The following is an 18,178-nucleotide window of genomic DNA, read 5'->3' as shown; positions in this document are numbered from 1 at the left end:
TCCTAGTTGTCTCGAAATTGATATCTCAAATGAATGACCACTTTTCAAAATGTTGGCCCAACTGTTTTTCATGTGACTTGGTTGTAGGCTCACAGACTAGTGAGAAAAAACTCCCTCACTTACACCAGGGGGATCAAAATCCTAGCCTTGGAAGCCTTTACTAGTGATGTGTCTCTCTTGTTTTTTTGCACACTTAGAGTCAGTTCCTCAGCTGCTACAAATTAGTGCAGCTTCACTGAAGGAGCTGGCCCATACTCATTAGGCAGTTGCCAAAGAGAGTAGTGTTCATTATAATTTGATGTGAATACAGTAAGAATATGATAACTCTATACCTATTAGGAGTCCATGTTTTTCACTATGTTCTATGCAATGGCCACCTGAAACCTCTTAGTGACAGTAAGGACAGGCTGCACAGACCTGACTACTTGAGCCAAAGGAGAATCTCTCATAGTAGTATAGAACCTCTGACGCAAAGTTAAGCAATTCCAATTCTAACTAGCAGAAGACAGTGGTCAATGCACGTACTGACCAGTTCATTACAATGTTTTTCCTTTTAAAAAATAGAATATTTTTAGTTTGTAAAACCACTTCATAGTCTAATTCTGTGCCTCCCAGAGGGTATTTATAATTGAATCATGGGGTGTCTCATTCTTGTTCCAGATGGCAAGAGGACTGCTCAAATTTCATAGTCCTTTAAATGTTGCCTGAAATGCCATGAGGCACCCTATAATTCAATTATAGGTAGCCTTTGGGAACCATATAATTACATAACTGAGGGTGCCTTGCACAATGGACTAGGCTATGTAACAGGATCCCATTGCGTTGTAACTGTACTGCGTGGGAGTGGGTCTTATATGGTAGCCGAACAGCTAAATCGGTCATGAATTGTCCACTGGTGCAAATAAAGGTAATGTCCAGCACCCCATAAACTTAGTGGATGGGCAGAAAAAACAGATGCATAGTTAGATAGTGGAGCTATGGGCTTTACTAGGTGCCAATAACTGTAGCACAATAAAGGGACTGAGGAGGTTTATTTATTTAAAAAAAATTAAAGAATTGAGGACCCCAAATGTATGTGTGTGGGTTTAGTGCTGAGGAGCAGGGAATAGAGCTTATTCATTTTATTGTTCTCTGATCTGGTAGTGTAGTAAAGTGTCATTTTGTTGTGAAGTTGCATCTCCACTTGTCATGTCTCTGGGTTTGTCTACCTTAGGGCTTTCTGCACTGATGTAAGGTTTACTAGTGCAGACCCCCAGCATAGATGCACGGCATCCGTTGAAACAGTGGGGATTTGCATTGGTAGAGCTACACAGGTGCAAAAATCCCTAATGTAAACTAGCTTTCAGTGATTCTGTGTCACGACTCGCTGTCATAACAATACACAGTATCTTTTTTTAGGGAAGCAATGTCACCTCAGAGTGGTGATGAAAATGTACACATCATCCTGACATTTGAATGTCGTCGTCATGCAGTGAGGTCACATGACAGCAAAGGATCATCATATAGGATATGGGTTATGATGCAGTGATACTACATTATGACTTGGATCCAGATCCTCGGTTGGTGTCAACTGACATAGCACTATTGAAGTTAACGGAACGATGTCAGTTTTCCCCAGTTTAGGATCTGGCCCATAATATTTGTCAGGACGCTTGATTAAATAATATTGGGAGAAGTCAGCTACAGTTTAGAGGCTGTTACTCCGCTCTTGTCAATGGACTGGGTTAATTGAGATACTGTTCCTGATACAAAGAGGGTGTGTACTCTAATGGTTTGAGTATGGGACTGGGCAGGGCCAGCTCCAGGCACCAGCTGAGCAAGCTTGTGCTTGTGGCAGCAGATTCTAAGGGGTGGTATTCCCTCAAATCCTTTATTTTTTTTGCTTCACAGGTTTTTTTCTTTTTGGTTCACTGGTCCAGTCGCCCTGTAGGGGGCGGCGGCGGCGCAGAGGAGGGAATGCCCTGCTGGGAGCAGGCTGCGTCCTCCGTCTGCCCCAGCTGGTGCCAGGTCTGTAGAAGCCCTGGCTGCTTCCCTTCTTGCTCCCCCCCACCGCTCCCTCAACCCTCCGCCCTGCTGCCCGGGGCCCATCTGCAGCACCGGGAGTCCCCCTGCACTCATGCTCCGGCCGCCCTGCACGGTTTGTTTCTTTGCTCATGGTTTGCTTTTTTTTTCGCTTTGGTGCTCCTGCCGCCCTGCAGGTTTGTTATTGGGTTTCTTTTTTTTTTTTGCTTGGGGCGACAAAAAATGCCAGAGCCGACCCGGAGACTGGGAGTCCAACATCTGAGTTCTGTTCTCAGTGAGCAATTTGCTCTTTTTGCCTCCATTTTGCTGTCTGTAAAATGGGAATAATAACAGCCCTCCTAACTGAGGGAGTAGTAAGGTTAGATTCATTTGTGTCTGTAATGAATTGTGAGATCTGTGGATGAAAGCTGCTATATTAGTAGTAAGTGTTATTTTGTTGAAGTGGGTCTGGCTTTCAGTAATGACTGCTGAGATGGGAGAGCTATTGAGATGCTGTGCATTGTGCAGCACACCAAAAGCACATTGTAATTCTCTCCTTCTCTCTTCAGTGCATCTTCAACAGCAGTTCTGCAGGGATAAGAAGTATTTGCATAGTCCTTTTACATTTTTGTTGACCCCTGCTGATATAAATTAAGCACACTGTCCTCTTGTTATCCTTAAGTTTAGAAAACCTATTTTTTAATCACTTCATACAGGTATCTAATTTGAATCAGGCTACTGAACTGCAGGGCTCTTGTGGTTTTTTAATTGGCATCTTCCTCATTACATTTGAACAAAGTTGCACACACACTGCAGGACATCGATAGAGACAATTGAATCACCAGTTCTGACTGTATGGTAGCAGGATGGTGTGATGCACCCTAGGAGTCCAGGAGACCTGGGTATGCTGTGGCAGGAGCTAACTAGAAGTAATAGGGTTTAGACATATTGTTCTTAGAGCTTCTAGGGTTTGCCTGTATTAAATGAAAGAGTGCCGCAACAAACAAACTTGTAACACCTTGTATAGCACCTTGTGTCAACTCACAGAAGCAATTGTACTAGTTGGTTGCAATGCCTGGGACGAGGTCTTTCACTCAGGACCAGCTGAAGCAGTGTAGCCTACAGCAGCCAAAATGAGATCCCAAGTGTTGTGGATGCCCTGGGTCAGTTGCATTTGGAAATTGCCCAAAAGCTCCTATTCCCAGCAGCAGTGCTGGGCATTCTGGTAAAAAAGTGCTTCAGAGAAGTGCCAGGATGCACTGGTGATGTTGCAGTTTGTCAGTGTGACGTATTAAAAAGAGATGTTCTGACCTATCACAAGGATGAGCAAGACAACCAGACAGTTCATGGAGCCGATATCTCTCCATCAGTGTCCTCACTTGGAGTTCAATCCTGCTTCAGTTAAAATAACTGGTAAACTCCTATTGATTTAAATGGGAGCAGGATTATACCTTTAGACATAGTTCTAGCATGTTCCAACTGTTGCTGCTTAGAAGAGGTGTCCGAACATACCATGACAGTGAGCATGGGAGTATGAAATAGAAAAGAGATTTAAAAAGAGAGAACTGAGGAACATACCATAGAACATATTCTTTGGCACGAAAATATGCTCTTTCCATCACCAACTGCCTGCCATGCAGAACGTTGTCCCTTGCAAGCAAAGAAGCTTTCACAGCAATGTCAGTTCTGGTGGGTTCGCCCAATCTTCCCCTTACTAACAAAGATCAGCATGTTCTTAGGGCTTCTGCAGCTCCTTCGAAGAACTGTAGGTGGGGCCCCTGCTGTGCGCATCACTGTGATTCCTTACCCACCTTTAGGAGACTGTCATTATTTCATTAATTTTAAGGCTTTATTGGAGATGCCATCCTCCTGCAGCTGCTTAGTTTGCAATTCCCCCAAAAACCCAGCCCTGGACAGGAAAGACAACAGAGATTAAGGAGGAGAGAAGGATAGAGCATTATGTACTGGTTAGAGCACCAGCCTGGAAGTCAGGACTTCCAGATTATTTTCACAGCTTTGCCACTGATTTTTTAGGTGACTTAGGTCAGCATTTTCAAACTTGTAGGCTTAAAGTTGGACAGCTAAAATAAATGGCCTGATTTTCAGAAGTGCTTAGCACCTGCAGCTCCCACTTTTCTTCATTTGAAGCTGTTGGTTCTCAGCACTTCTGAAAATCAACCTATTTTTATTTAGATACCGAAATATGGATTTAGATGCCTAATGTTATAAATGGAATGTAATATATTTTTGTCTCAACCTCCATAAACCATATGATGTTACATCAAGGATGAATCTGACTCTCTGTCCTTTCTAAAATGGAAATAATAGTACTTCACTATATCCCAGGAGGGTTGTAAGGCTAAATCAAGCAATGTCTGTAAAGTATCTTAAGATCCTCTGATGGAAGCCACCACACAAGCATAAAGGATTGTTACTGTCTTCTAGTTATCACTCTATCAGCTTAATATCAGAGTCATGGGGCCTGATTCCCCAGAGCCTTGCATCTTGTGCTACCATTTATACATTTGCAAAACACCACCAATCAAAATCCTCCATTCACATATGCCTCTGGTAGTGTTTTACAACCTCATTTGGATAGGTTTAAATAGCCAGCTGTATGAGTTACAAGATAGTGGAAAATCAGGCCCATGGTTTCTATGTTGTACCTCAGTCAGGCTGAGATCTCAGTGGTCAGGGAGGGAGACCTTGCCTGTTCTCAGATGCATGTGAATCATGACTGGGATATTAACACTAGTGAATCAAGGTAGCTTGCTCCTTCTTCATGTTAGGTTTGCTGGAGGGGACAGAATTTACAGGGCTGTGTGGTGTTGTGATAGCAGCAGATTTTAGCCCCAGGGCTCTGCAAAGTCTGAATCTTTGTCTCCTCGGTTGCCACTGCTTACAGGGCCCCCCACATCTCCTAACTATTTCTACTAAAGGGGAGAGAGATACACCACATCTGCCAACTGTCTCTGCTTTCAACCCACCACCATTACCATGAGGCACACAACTGCCTACACGCCCAGGGACACCATTTCAGACATACTCTTAGCTGCCTCTGCCTGCAGGGAAAGCTTCCAGATTGCCTGTGCATGGGGAAGGTAACTAACAGATTCTTCTTGATTCTTCCTCTGGTTTCTCTGGACAGTTTTAGTGGATTTTTGCTTTAAGATTTGGTAGAGATGGGCCTGTGTTGCAGAGTTTGAAACGAGAACTGAACTTTTCCAGATTCCCAGCAGGTGTCAGATTGGAAAGATGGGGTAGTTTGGATCCCAGGCTAGGAAGTTGAAATCCGGATCTCAGCTTCCCTACAGTTTGAGGGGGCTCCGATGCAGAGCTGAATTTTGCAAAGGTTCAGGAAGATCAGTTCCAATTCAGCTCAAGATGCAGTCTCTTGCATATCTTGAGACAGTTTGGACCCGGCTCTCTGGCTTATATGTGACTCCAAACTCCCTGACAGCTTGAGGGAGTCCAGATCAGGTACTATGGTTCAGAACTAAATCCAAAGGTCATTCAAATTTTCCTGGTTTGTTTCTGGGGCTCCTTTTCAGACCAGGATCTGAACATCCCCAAAGCTAGATGGGAATCAAATCCAGCTCTTCAGTTCTTATCCAGATCCAAGCTTCCCGAGTGCTTGAGGGAACTTGGATCTGTTTTTCCAATTTGGATACAGATCTGAAATTTTAAAAAGATGCAGTAAGTTCTGATCTAGCTCTGATTAAGATCTAAACTTCCATCAACCTGAGAGGGTTTGGATCCAGTTCTCTGGTTCAGAGCCATATCTGAACTTTCCCAAAGCTTAAGAGGTTCAGTTTCAATTCTAGGGCCTTAATTTGGATCTAAGCTTCCTTAAGGTTGAAGGGCTCAGATCTGATTCTCTGGTTCAGATCCAAGTCTGAATTTCTCCAAAATATGATTGGGATTAAGATCTTTTTTCTGATTTGAATCCACTGTACTTAGATGAGAGTGAACCAAGAAGCTCAGATCTGGATCCAATTCCAGTTGCCCCCAAATATTAAGGGCTGTTTATCTCTGAGGTCCTGAATTGGATCTCTATCTATATTTTTGGATCTGAATCTCAGGGACTACCAAGGTGATATGAAATGTAAAGGTGTGTACAAATCCCAGTGAATTTCAGATGCTGAGTTTCACATAGGTCAACTCATGCTTATCAGTAAATCTCCTGAACTTAGCTTCTATATTCTTCCTCATAATGATAATGATACTTTGTCTTTCTATCTTCCTCTGAAGGCCAAAGCAATTTACAAATGTTAATAAATTAATCCTCACAGCTCTTTTGTGAGGAGAGTAGTTATTACTTAGATGCATTTTACGGATGGGGAAACTGAGGCAGAGATGAAGTGACACATCCATAGCCAGCAGAACCATAATTAGAGGCCTCTTCACGCCCAGTCCCCTATTAGGGCCAAATTCTGATGTCAGAGACACCTGTATAAATGTGGAGTAATTTCATTGACTTCAGTAGTGTTTCCCTCACTGATACCAGCAGTGAATTTGCCCCAGTATTACTTAAGGAGATGGATTGGTGACCCTAATGAATCTTTTCCATCTTTAAGTTCTCCAATTGTATATATTTCCCTGCCACTCACCACTAAAATATGAACAGCATTTGTTGATTTGTGGGGAAGGTTGTTTCTGAAAAATTAACTCTCTGAAAAACATGCTTAATCTCTCTCTGTTTACTGTATATCACTCTGTAAAGGGAGCCCTTGCTATTTAAGTAGAAAAGGATATACCGGTCACCATAAGGAGGTGAAAATCACCAGCTACAGACTAGTTAAAATTATGTAGGCTCAGTATGAAGCGTGAAGAGCTAGTCAGCTGCTAGGATTCAAATTTGTGGATCTAGAGAGTCTAGATGTTTCAAGACCTGCTATTTAAACCACTACGCCATCCACTCAGGAGCAATACGATTTAGACATATTGGTGGGAGAATAAACACTTAGCATGTGATGCAGTATTGCCTTGTAATTAAAGTATTAGACTAGGCTCCAGGAGAGCTAGTTTTTAATCTCAGCTATGTCACTGATTCACAGCAGGGCCTTGGGCAGATCACTTCACCTCTCTGTGCCTCAGCTTCCCCATCTAAAATTGGGGCAATAATAATTCTACCTACCTTTGAAAAATGCTTTGAGATCCTTGGCTGCAAGGGGATATGTGTGTTAAGTACAAAGTATCATTAATCTCCTGATCCTCCAGCCTTACTTCTCATTTAAGTCAACGGAAGTTTTGTGCGCATGATGACATCAAGTTTGTGTGGTCAGAAGGAGGGCTGTTACAACATTTTAGGGGCAGCGTGTAGAACTGATGTAAACCATACATTTTCTCTAGATGCGGCAGATATTTTTTGTCATATTTGAATTTTCTGTAGACATAAGCAGTCTATTGCTTTTCTCCCCTTTCTCCCCTCCCCGAGAGAAAAATGGGGGTGGGGGAGTAGTTTTCAGCCCAGACCTTTATTTTAAATAACCTTGGCCGGGTTGCCATTGGAAAAAGATTTCTTTACTTGAGGGATTTATTTCAGTCCTTGCAACACTATGTACTATATGCATTGCACCTGTTCAGACATAAGCACAGTTCATTATTATAGCCGTAGGGCAGAAGCTTACTAATACGTATATATTGGGGGGAGAGAATATTAGGGAGAATGGCCCTCTCTTTTAGTTTGCTTACTGAGCAACCTCTTGTAGAGACTTCCTCCTCCTCCAGATCAGTTTTCCCTGCTCCCCTATTGTCTGGGGAAACCTGTCTTTGGGAGCTTCGTTCTTGAAAGATCTCATGACTTTAAAATCATCAGTGGGCTTTGTGTAGCCTGCCTGTCAAAAGAGATATGTTTACACCTTCCCTGCATGTGTTAAAGCTATAAGGTTACGGAGCAGAATGGCTGATACATTTCAGTGCTTCATGCTAATATGCACAAAATGTATTTATGATAATTACATGGACTGTCTGAAACAATGCATTCCAACATTCTGTAACATAAATATGAAAGGTGGAGCCAGCTGGCTGTAAACAGTTTATTTGCCAGCAATCCTGATCTGCACTATATACCTTTTTTACACTGTCTCAGTCTGGCAGTATTGAACCTGTTGCTGCATTAGCCGAGTTGTATTTTGCTAGATAGGGGAAGGAGGGTTGTCTGCTGTCTGGTAGGAGGGCTTTGTCTGTGTGTGCCTTTCTCTCTCTCTCCCTCTCACACTCTCGCTTGCTCTCTCTCTCTCTCTCACTCCCTTTCCCGTCTCTGTGGTTTGTAAGGTAGGTTGCAGTGTGTGTATATACACAACATCAAGAGCAGGAAAATGGACTCATTAGGGAGGCAGGCAGTCATTACCACTCACACTGTACTTCCAGGGAGACAGCGACTATGAGGAGACAAACTGAGGACTGGGGAACAAGGTAGGCCAGTCAACTTTATAAAAAAAAAAAAAATTCCTGTTCCCCCCCCTTGCCCCATGACACTTATTTATTCTTTCACCCACACCCTCTCGATTTTTAATATAGAGATGTAAGTTTGTCAAACCCATTTGCTAGCTTAAAATTTTGAACATCTATAGAAGGCCTTAGCCTTTACAAATGTTTTTTCCCTTTCTACTTATTTCAGGGTGTGCCCTCTTATGATTCACTTTAATTACTTTTTTTTTAACATCAATGAAGGAAACAAATATGTTTGTTTTCCAACACTAGTTCCAAGTAAATCAATATCTTTCTCTCTTTTAAAACAGCCCTCTCCGTATGTCTGTGGGTCTCTGCTTTTTCTTTTCTGTTTATGCAGTTCCATCTGTCCGTCCATATATCATGTTCTCCTTATTTACTGTTAAATGGGTTTTTGTTAGTATTTGCCAATGAGTTTTAGCTGTATTGCCGGTGACCAGGTTTAACTGTGACTCTTGTTCTTTGTTTTATATCTACTGTAAGTTTAAAGTCCATGTTTATTGTACATTAAATAAAAACAGAAAGCAGGTTCCATTCTGTCTGCCAGGAGTTTTATTTTAAAAATTTTGGGGGGGAGGGAGAAGAGGAGGTGATTTTAATTAGCGTACATGTACTTTTCCCTGTTGGATTTTTAAAGCATTTATTTTAATTTTTTTAACTCTTTATTTTACTTAAGAGGGTGTGGGAGATACATTATATCAGCAACATAAAAGTTAGAATATAACATCATAGAGGAATGACTGGGTTAATATGAATTCAAACTTTCTAAGAGGGAGTTTGTATCTTTTGATTGCCCTCCCCTCTTTATACATGGTTGTGCTTGTGTTTCAGTATGTGTATTTGGAGGGGGAGGTAGATATCCTTTTACAGTGGAAACAATTTATGAAATCTTTTGAGCCATTTTTGTCTAGAAACAGTAACTATTTATTTACCGTATTTTCATTCCATAAATAACCTTTGTATTTGTTATTTGAAACATACAATGTGCCTGTAGAGTAATTATTATTTTTCTGGGGTTGTGTTGTGTTTCATAGCCCATTTAACAATGTTGAGTTTTTCAAGCTAGCCTTATCATGGGTTCTAAAGGCTGGTTAAAGAGATCCGTCCAAAATGGGCTTTTTATCTGAGCTCTTGTCAGTGCTGTCGGAGAGTAAAACTGCTACTCTATTGTTAAAAAAAAAAATTAAGACAGATAGTGAGTGGAAGTGAGTTATATAAAACATTCTGGAGAATCCATGAGTAATTATAGAAAATGGACGCTGATCAGTGGAGATCTCTTGACAATAACAGTGACCTTTTAAAATAGCAAATTATTTAATAGTAAGAGGCAGACAATTTAAAAAAATCCATTAGGCCTTTCCGATAACACATGTCCATAAAGCAATATTTCTAGCCCAGCTGGGATTGTACAAGAGATTCTTCAACACATTATCAGGGTTCACATCTTGTGAAATGTTTATTAAAAATCCATTGTTTTAGAGCAGTAGACAACTTTTGGTTCTAACAGGTTTATCTTTTGTATTTTTACATCCTGAATCTTATAACTCTCTCATCTCAACAAAAGCGACTCCTCTATGGACAAACCAAATCAGTTTAAACCCAAAACAGCAAATAACCCACTGGCTCTGTAGATACAGAACCCATTCACTTCATCTTATTCGTTTTTTTTCCAGAGCCCAAGCGGAACTTTTCAGTGGCTTTCTGTAGCATTTTGTCAAGAATCAGTGGTCCATCTGTTAGCTCAGGAATGAAATTTAGTGTTTTCCACTCCCTTTCCTGCCTCTTTTTAACTCAGGCTGCTAATTAACATTTGGTCAACAAACTTTAACTGTCTTTATTGCTACAAATTACATGTCACTGTAGTAAGATACTGTCCCCTCCCTCTAATCTCAAACCTTGAAACTCTGATTTGAGCATATGGGGAGCTGAAGTATTCCAAAAATTAAGGGGTTTCAAATGGGGAAACATTTGATGCTATTTTGTTGGGGGTTAGCCTGGAGGGATGGAGCTAGAATATTAGCATTCCCTTCTCCCATTTCCCCACATGATGTATGTGTGTGCATTTATAGTCACCCATCATTTTCTTTTGAACCACTACAGGTGTGTATGAGCTCTTACAGCACAGGTTTCTATCTGTGTGAGTTTTTGTGAAACGGATGTTGGGACTCTTTAATATATGATTAACAGAAGTCATGGTCCTATCCCAACTCTTCCAAATAACTTTAAAAAAGATTACAAAATATCAATTAATTGTATGGAAACCCCAGGAAAGAAGAATTGCCTAGTGGGAAAAGCAGGATGCAAGAAACATTTATTATCATTCAGCAGGAAGAAGAAAAATTTAAAAAAAATTTAAAAAATACTTTCCATTAAAATGATTTAATTCTCTGTGAAACCAAAGTATTTTCTATCAAAAGACTCAGCTCTGTCTATGTCACAAAGTCTGTTTGCAATGTGTATACAAAAGCAAAGGGGAGAGTGTGCCTAAGTAAACTTAAAGCCAGCATATGATGCTGTAGTTGGAACTCCAAAAGCCAAAAGTCTTTTGGCACAGGGGTGTATAACAGAGTTGGAAGACCTGAATTAGCCAACTTCATATTGTGGGTTCTATATGTTCCAGTCCTACCAACCCTTTCAGTCTAACAGAGTAGAACCCCGCAGTGTTGAGTGGGTCGCAGTATGCTTTATTTTAGTGTTGGAGCAGACAGTTATCTAACACACCCACATGAGGAAGTACTCTGGAGCAGTTATTTCATGCTTTGCCATGCCCTGTAGCTAATGCAATTTTGGACTGAATGGCGTGTGTATATGTCTCTTTAACTCCTGTGAGATCAAAGTGAGTGCTGGATTTTTTAACAGGGCCAAAATAGGGGATACCAGATAGTTAAACCCAAATGCCAAATAAATACTAAGTCAAATTATTTTTAGTAATTTTTTTAGGAGGAGAGATAAATATCAATCTTTTTTTATTTTAATATACACAGTTGTAATTTCCTGAGTTGGATATATCGTAGTAGTAAATATTACTCACAGTTTTCCCATTTCCACATTTTCTCCATAGGCCCAGCTTACTCATAAGGGAACAGCTGCAGAACATTTTTAAACATGTATTATCATTTATAAAAAAATGAGATTTAAATGGAGAATGAGATCCCTGCTATAGAATTCTGTAGGATGGTTTAAAAATCCCATAGACAGGAACTCATACTCTATTAGATTTTATAGGTTTTGAGTCTTTTCAGGAGACTCCTGCTTAATTTCTACAGCCCATATTGTGCCATTAATTTTTAAACAGAAATATACCAAACAGGGGTTTTGATTATAAACTGATGGCATATGTCCCTATTTAATCCAATTAGTTTCATTCCTATATAATTTTAAAAGTTTTTTCCACAATGATGTGTTGGGGAAGATGGCTACTATTGTGAGGAGTTTACAAATGTGAGAGGGAAATTAATAACTCAAATCTAACTTCAAGTTATTTAGATATTAGGGGAAAAAAAACTTTGACAAAAACCTAAGACCCATAGAAGTGTTTCAAAGTTCTTATAAACATTCCAATTGGAACAGTTGTTTTCAAAACAACCAGTTGTTCCCTCTGCAGGGTTTGTAACTCAAATCTTCCAGCACTGAGAAGCTGATGGTAAACAAAAGTGAAACTGACTTCATTGATTTTGCTTGTCTGGGGCAAGAAAATTCAGAAAATAAACAAACAGCATCAACAGTATAAAATTGGATTTTTAATATTCTTTTGTCTCTAATAGTCCAGGGTTTTAGTGATACTTTTTAACTAAGGTCTAAATCTTGAGGCTCTTATGAAATGTTTACTCAATTTTAGCTCAGGCATGCTCTCGTTGATTTATCAAGGTTTGAGTAAGGAGTGAATAAAATTTGAGTAAAGAGCTAAGGATTTGCCCCAATTTGGTTTTTAAGTCAACACTATCCCTTGTATTCCTGTTCATTATTTATCTAATTTTAATCTTAATGCTTAGTCCTATAGTAATTATCAAATTCTCTTTAGTAGAAATCTGGCACTTCATAATGATGACTAATTATACATGTTTGGTTTTCTGTGTGTACTGGACCCAGTAGTACAGTCTTCCCATGTACACTGTATACATTGCAGCCACTTCAATGGATGTTCTATTTGTATAGGGTTTGAAAGAATGGGCTTATAAGAAATAACTGAAACATTTGTGGCTAGCAGGGATATGGGTATGTGCTTGTCCCATGGTCAGTGGGCCAGCAGGGGCTGAAAGTATTATGCAGTCAGTTTGTCACATACCTCTTCTATGGCCTGTGTGGGATCAGTGTTGATAGATAGCAGGGGTAGGAATGGGAGGTACATCCAGCTTTCATTGGGGAAGGCTATCTGACTTGGAGCATTTGAGAGGCCTAGGTGGAAAAATGGGATAATGGCAGAAGACCATGCTGAAAAAGAAAATAGTTACTCTCTGACAGCCCTTTGTATGTATTATGTGAAATGAACATGGGGCTCTCAATCCAGTTCCTAATGGGCAGATGTCCATATTACAAAATCCATTCACCAGAGCTATTGGCACTAGGTGGCAGTGTGAAAAGAAAGGGCAAGGACTGAATGGGCACAAAGAAGTCTCATGAGAAGTGGTTCCCTCACCATCAAGAATAAGCCATGTCAACAGCATAATGTGAAGAAGATGTTATTTCTGCTGCCTGTCCTGTGACAGGGTCAGGCCAGATGGCTACAAGAGAGTGGTTGAAGATAGATACATTAGCTCCAGGTTCAGCAGGTCCCTTTTCCCTGGATAAGATAACAGGAACTATTCCAGAACACTCAGGAACTTTCTAGAACTAATTAAGGCAAGCAGGCTAATTAGGACATCTGTAGCCCATTAGGAATTTACTAGAATTAATTAAGGCTAATCAGGACACCTGGTATAAAAAGGCTCTCACTCCAGTTAGTGAGGTGTGCGTAAGGAGCTGGGAGTGAGAGGACATGCTGCTGGAGGACTGAGGATTACAAGCGTTAACAGACATCCGGAGGAAGGTCCTGTGGTGAGAACAAAGAAGGTGTTGGGAGGAGGCCATGGGGAAGTAGCCCAGGGAATTGTAGCTGTTGTGCAGCTGTTCCAGAAGGCATTCTAGACAGCTGGAGTCCGTCCACAGGGCCCTGAGCTGGAATCCGGAGTAGAGGGCAGGCCTGGGTTCCCCCCAAAACCTCCCAACTCCTGATCCAACACAGGAAGATCTCAGAGGCTAGTAAAATCTGCCAATAAGTGCAGGACCCACCAAGGTAGAGAAGCAACTTTATCACAATAGGTAGATAGATATACACCTCTACCTCAATATATTGCTGTCCTGGGGAGCCAAAAAATCTTATTGTGTTATAGGTGAAACTGCATTATATCGACTTGCTTTGATCCACTGGAGTGCGTAGCCCTTCCCCCGCCCCAGAGCACTGCTTTACTGTGTTATATCCGAATTCGTGTTATATTGGGTCGCATTATATCGGGGTAGAAGTGTATTAAGAGCAGACCTGCCTAATTCAAACATTGGCACAACATCTAGGGCTTGATTCTCTAGTGTCTTGTACCTTGTGTCATTATCTACACCTGTGCAAAACGAGTGCAGACTATTACCACTGGTGTGAGTGAGTGAGAAGAAAATTATGCTTTGGTAGCATTTTATGCCCAATTTGCACAAGTATAAGTGACAGTGCAAGGTCCCAGGAAGTGGCAATGCATGTTCATTTTGTCTCTTCCTCTATGTCCCAGCCAGAATTTAAATTAGTGGTTATCTAATTTTGTATTTTAAAAGTAGTGAGTTTGGTAAACTCAACGGGGAAGAGGAAAGAAAACCTGAATGGTAGGTTTTGAATCTGCATGCAACACACTGAATAGTTCCTATAGAAACTTTTGGAATATTGAAATATTACCATTCCATAAATTACATAAAGATCATCTGAAAATGTAATGCTCACACAATAAATTTACTTTGGAACTGTGGCACTGCTAATAATGTAGGCAAGAGTGGCCTGCCCTTTTGGTTCTGGGGCAATTCATCTTGGGAAATTACCTGCACTCTACTAGAATACTTTTAAAGTAAAGTAGTTGCTTTCTAGTCACTTGGTTCAAGGTGATTAGTGGCTAGGAATGTGATCAGTCCCTTGGAAATATGAATATGGGGTGAGAAAAGTGCTTTGTGGGACCTCACAGTGATCCGTCCAATTGACTGAAAGAAAGTTAATTATTGATGTGCTCCCCAGGGAGTCCTATGCCATTTTCCTTAGCTGGATAGATGGCGGCCATGATGTAGGAATTTGAGGATAATGGTTAGGGGGGAATCTTTGAGACTCCAACAGGGATACAGACTCGAGATAGGAAGTGAGGTTGGGATTGAAAACATATCCATAGGCATGCTTTGTATATGTGTGTGGAGGGGTTAATATTTGACAGAGTAAAGGTCTTTTTTGTTTGAAACTGTAACTTAGCCCCAGCTTTTTTTTGTTCTTTGTTTTAATTTTCTCTTTCAAAAATACTATTTAAGCACCAAATTATCCCTTCTGCCCACAGATCAAGGTGACATAAAACCAACAGATCCCTGCTTGGAAATTGGGTTGTGTACAGTTGCTGGGGTACCCATCTCCCCCTCTCTGTAACCCTTAGAGTCTCTGGCTCCATTTTCTAGTAGGGGGAGGGGCTACAGGACCTGTTACTCTCCACTGTGTTGGCCCCTAAACTCCGAGCAATTTGGTAGATAACTGAATTACAGGAATTGGCGGTGGATAAAATACTGAGAATTTGAAAACAAACAAACTATTGTTTAGATACCAGGACAAATGTTTAATTGCTCTTGTGCTCCCTCTGCTGGTTCTCTGTAGAACTAACAAATCCTATCCCTAGAGTCATGCCCATGCCCTCTGTGAGGGTGCAGTACAAAATAGGATGTTAAAAAAGTTGATTTCAAGCAGTTTTGAAATGGACAACATTGGTAGAGAAAAAAGGCTTCATATGAAGAATATGAAAAGCAGTGGATCCTAGAAAAAATACTTTACATCATTGTTCTTTTAACATTTGAATCATCCTAACCTGTGATTCTTCCATCTACCCTTCCTTTGTCATGCTTCTGTGGCAGAGGAGTCTTTCTCTGTGTCATTTCCCAAAGTCAGAATTTCTCCTCATTGTTGCTGCTGTCACTAAGATATTTCCTACATGAGGGCTCCAAAGAAAAATATTCTTACTGGTCCAACCATTAGTTTTAGCTGAGCTAGTGGGAGTAGTGGTGGAAACCTTAGGGTAGATAAGGCTTTGGCAGATCTCAGTATTTTTACAGCTGCATCAGTTAAATCTGCTCCTCTGCTGAGTACAGCTCTGCTCGTCTCATCCTGTTCCATGGCCTGGAAAGCTTCTGTTCTTCAGGATTCTATTTAGCCTCTTTGCTCATTGTGATGCCTCTTACTTTGTTTTTTAAGATATAGACTTGTTTGCTTAATGAACTCCCTCCTTAATCTGGACATTTTGCTTCCCACTTCATATGTTTTTCACATCCATCACTTCCCAACTTCATAGTATCAAAGTTTTCTGAATGTTAGAGATGACTGAATCCTGGATAAAACCCAGGAATGATTTTAGATTCCCCTGGAAAATCTGGAATGTATTGAAGACTTCTGAAGAGGTGATGAGGTCATACAAGATCCTGCTGCCTTTCCCACCTAAGCAAAGTATCATGATAAAGAGCCTTTTCTCACAGCCACTGACTTTAGTGGGAGTTAACTGTGTAGAGCTGCTTCAGGACTGGGCCCAAATTGTCAGTCCAGACTTATGGAAGCTTTTGTTGGTGCAAGTCTCATGCGTCCCTTCCGGGTGACTGCTTGGTTGTTCATTGGTTGGAGTGACCCAACCCACATAAAAATCTGATTATAACTGAATAATTTGAAACTTTGTGGCCAGAGTCCACTTCCTAGACCCCATCCATTTTCGAAGGGTCAGAAAATAAAAAGAAAAAGCTCACTGATTTATTTTCCTTCTCCTTGTGGGTTTCCTGCCTTTTTGGGGAGGCCTCCAGCATCATCCTCTTTTATTTCTGCTTCCCAGGCCCCACTTCATAGTCGCCCACCCATTTGGGCCAAAGATGTAAGAAATTGACCTCCTTGTGGGCAGTCTCAGCAGAGATATCATGAAGTGAATGGGTCATTGAGAACTGAAGCTACTCTCTGACCCCTGAGTCCCTCCAGGTCAGACATGAGGCACAGTAGCAGGGAACGGTGTGGCGGTAGGTTGCGTTACTGCTGGACCTGCTTTGGGGTTAAACAGAGAATTCAGTGCCGAGGGACATCAGTATGGCCTCTTTCACTAGCACTAAACTAACAAGTACGAAGGCTCAGTTGTCACTGACTCACGGACAAACTGTTTGAATTCCAAGAAGTTTGTTTCGTAATTTCCAGCATTTCATAAAAAAGCTGTTTTTTTTTTCCTTCTCCCAATGACTGCCAAGTTTTGAAAGCTTCAAACTTGCTCCACTTGGAGGGGATTTAAAAGATACTGACATTTTCTAAACATGTTGGTTCTCTCTGAGCTGTACAGACAGACTTCAAACCATTTGTCCACCAAGCCAGTCCAGCACGGCCTGAAACATTTCATTGCTGTGGAAGCAACTGCTCCTAAATGGTTCAAGTGTTTTCACAGTATGGTCAGCTAAACTGCACTAAATATTGAAGAAAAAAAACAATCAAAGAGAAAAATCACACCTTTCCCTTATTGTAGGGTTTTTCTAAACATCTCCAGAAATTAAGACTTCCCCCTCACGGATGGTTGTGTACCTGTGTCATTTGCCTCCTCTTTATGGCATAGAGCCTCTAAAATAAAACTTTGCTCAGCATTTTCTAGACAATTTTCTTTACTTGCATGCAGGGTTTTTTTGTTTTTTTTGTTTTTTATCAGTGCAAAACCACAGTTCAGAGTGCAAAGCTGTAATGAGATTATAATGCTGCAGCTGGGGTGTATGGGTAAGTAACCATTAAATAATGCCTTTATTTTTAGGGTGTCATATCTGAGGAACCTTGCATCCAATTCACTGCACATCTCCCTGAAAAATTCTAGTTGGACCCCATAACTAAGCTAGAAATTTTGAGACTGATCTGACTGTCTTTGTGGATTGCCTAATAAAGACACCCATGGCATGTGGAGTCAGGAGGCTTGGTTTTTATTCCTAGTTTTGTCACTAATTCCCTGTGTAATTTTGAGCAAGTCATTTCCCCTCTGTGCCTCATTTACTCATCTGTGAAATGGGGATAAGAGTGTTTACCAACTTTTGGGAGGGTGCTTTGAGACCACCGGAGAAGCATTGGGTATAATTTTATTATGATAAGCACTTTTCACCATCAGACTTGGGCCTCACAACACCTCCCCAAAGTTGCATAGCAACCTTTCCTTCCTTACTTCTGTGGGTTTGCTTTGGTCTCTTGATGTAGTTATTGAGCACTTAGGCTTTTCCTATGTGATTTCAGACAAGGGCTGGCACCAGAGATCTCATTTGGTCTCTGTCTATAGCTGCCTCCAGTAGAAGAAGATGTGTTTTTTTTATTAATAGTTTAAATTGTTTATTTTTACTTTATTAGACAAAGGCCCTATGTAACCTTGAGTTTTAACTATGTTCGGCAGACCTCCCCCCACATAAAATATGATTCATGCTAGAAAGGCTCTCATAACATTCCAAATCCCAGTGTCACCTGGGCCTTAGTAGTGTT

At 40.8% G+C, this 18,178-nt stretch overlaps 1 protein-coding gene across 8 annotated transcripts in view; it reads left to right on the top strand.

Moving 5' to 3' along the window:
• Window positions 1–8,106: 8,106 nt before the first annotated feature.
• Window positions 8,107–18,178, top strand: part of ZBTB20 (zinc finger and BTB domain containing 20) — a 626,502-nt gene continuing 616,430 nt past the window's right edge. For 2 of the 8 annotated variants that reach the window (XR_003996513.1, XR_003996514.1), the window contains exon 1: window positions 8,109–8,418. The gene's annotated coding sequence lies outside the window, so the exon portion shown is untranslated. Of the gene's footprint in view, window positions 8,419–18,178 lie in introns of all 8 variants that reach the window. The other 6 variants (XR_003996516.1, XR_003996517.1, XR_003996515.1 and 3 more) reach the window with 4 other exon arrangements.

The sequence above is a fragment of the Gopherus evgoodei genome, chromosome 1 (assembly GCF_007399415.2).
Source record: "Gopherus evgoodei ecotype Sinaloan lineage chromosome 1, rGopEvg1_v1.p, whole genome shotgun sequence".
Classification (NCBI taxonomy): domain Eukaryota; kingdom Metazoa; phylum Chordata; order Testudines; family Testudinidae; genus Gopherus; species Gopherus evgoodei.
The sequence above is the reverse complement of the archived record's forward strand: the minus strand, read 5'-3'. Positions and strand labels throughout refer to the sequence as shown.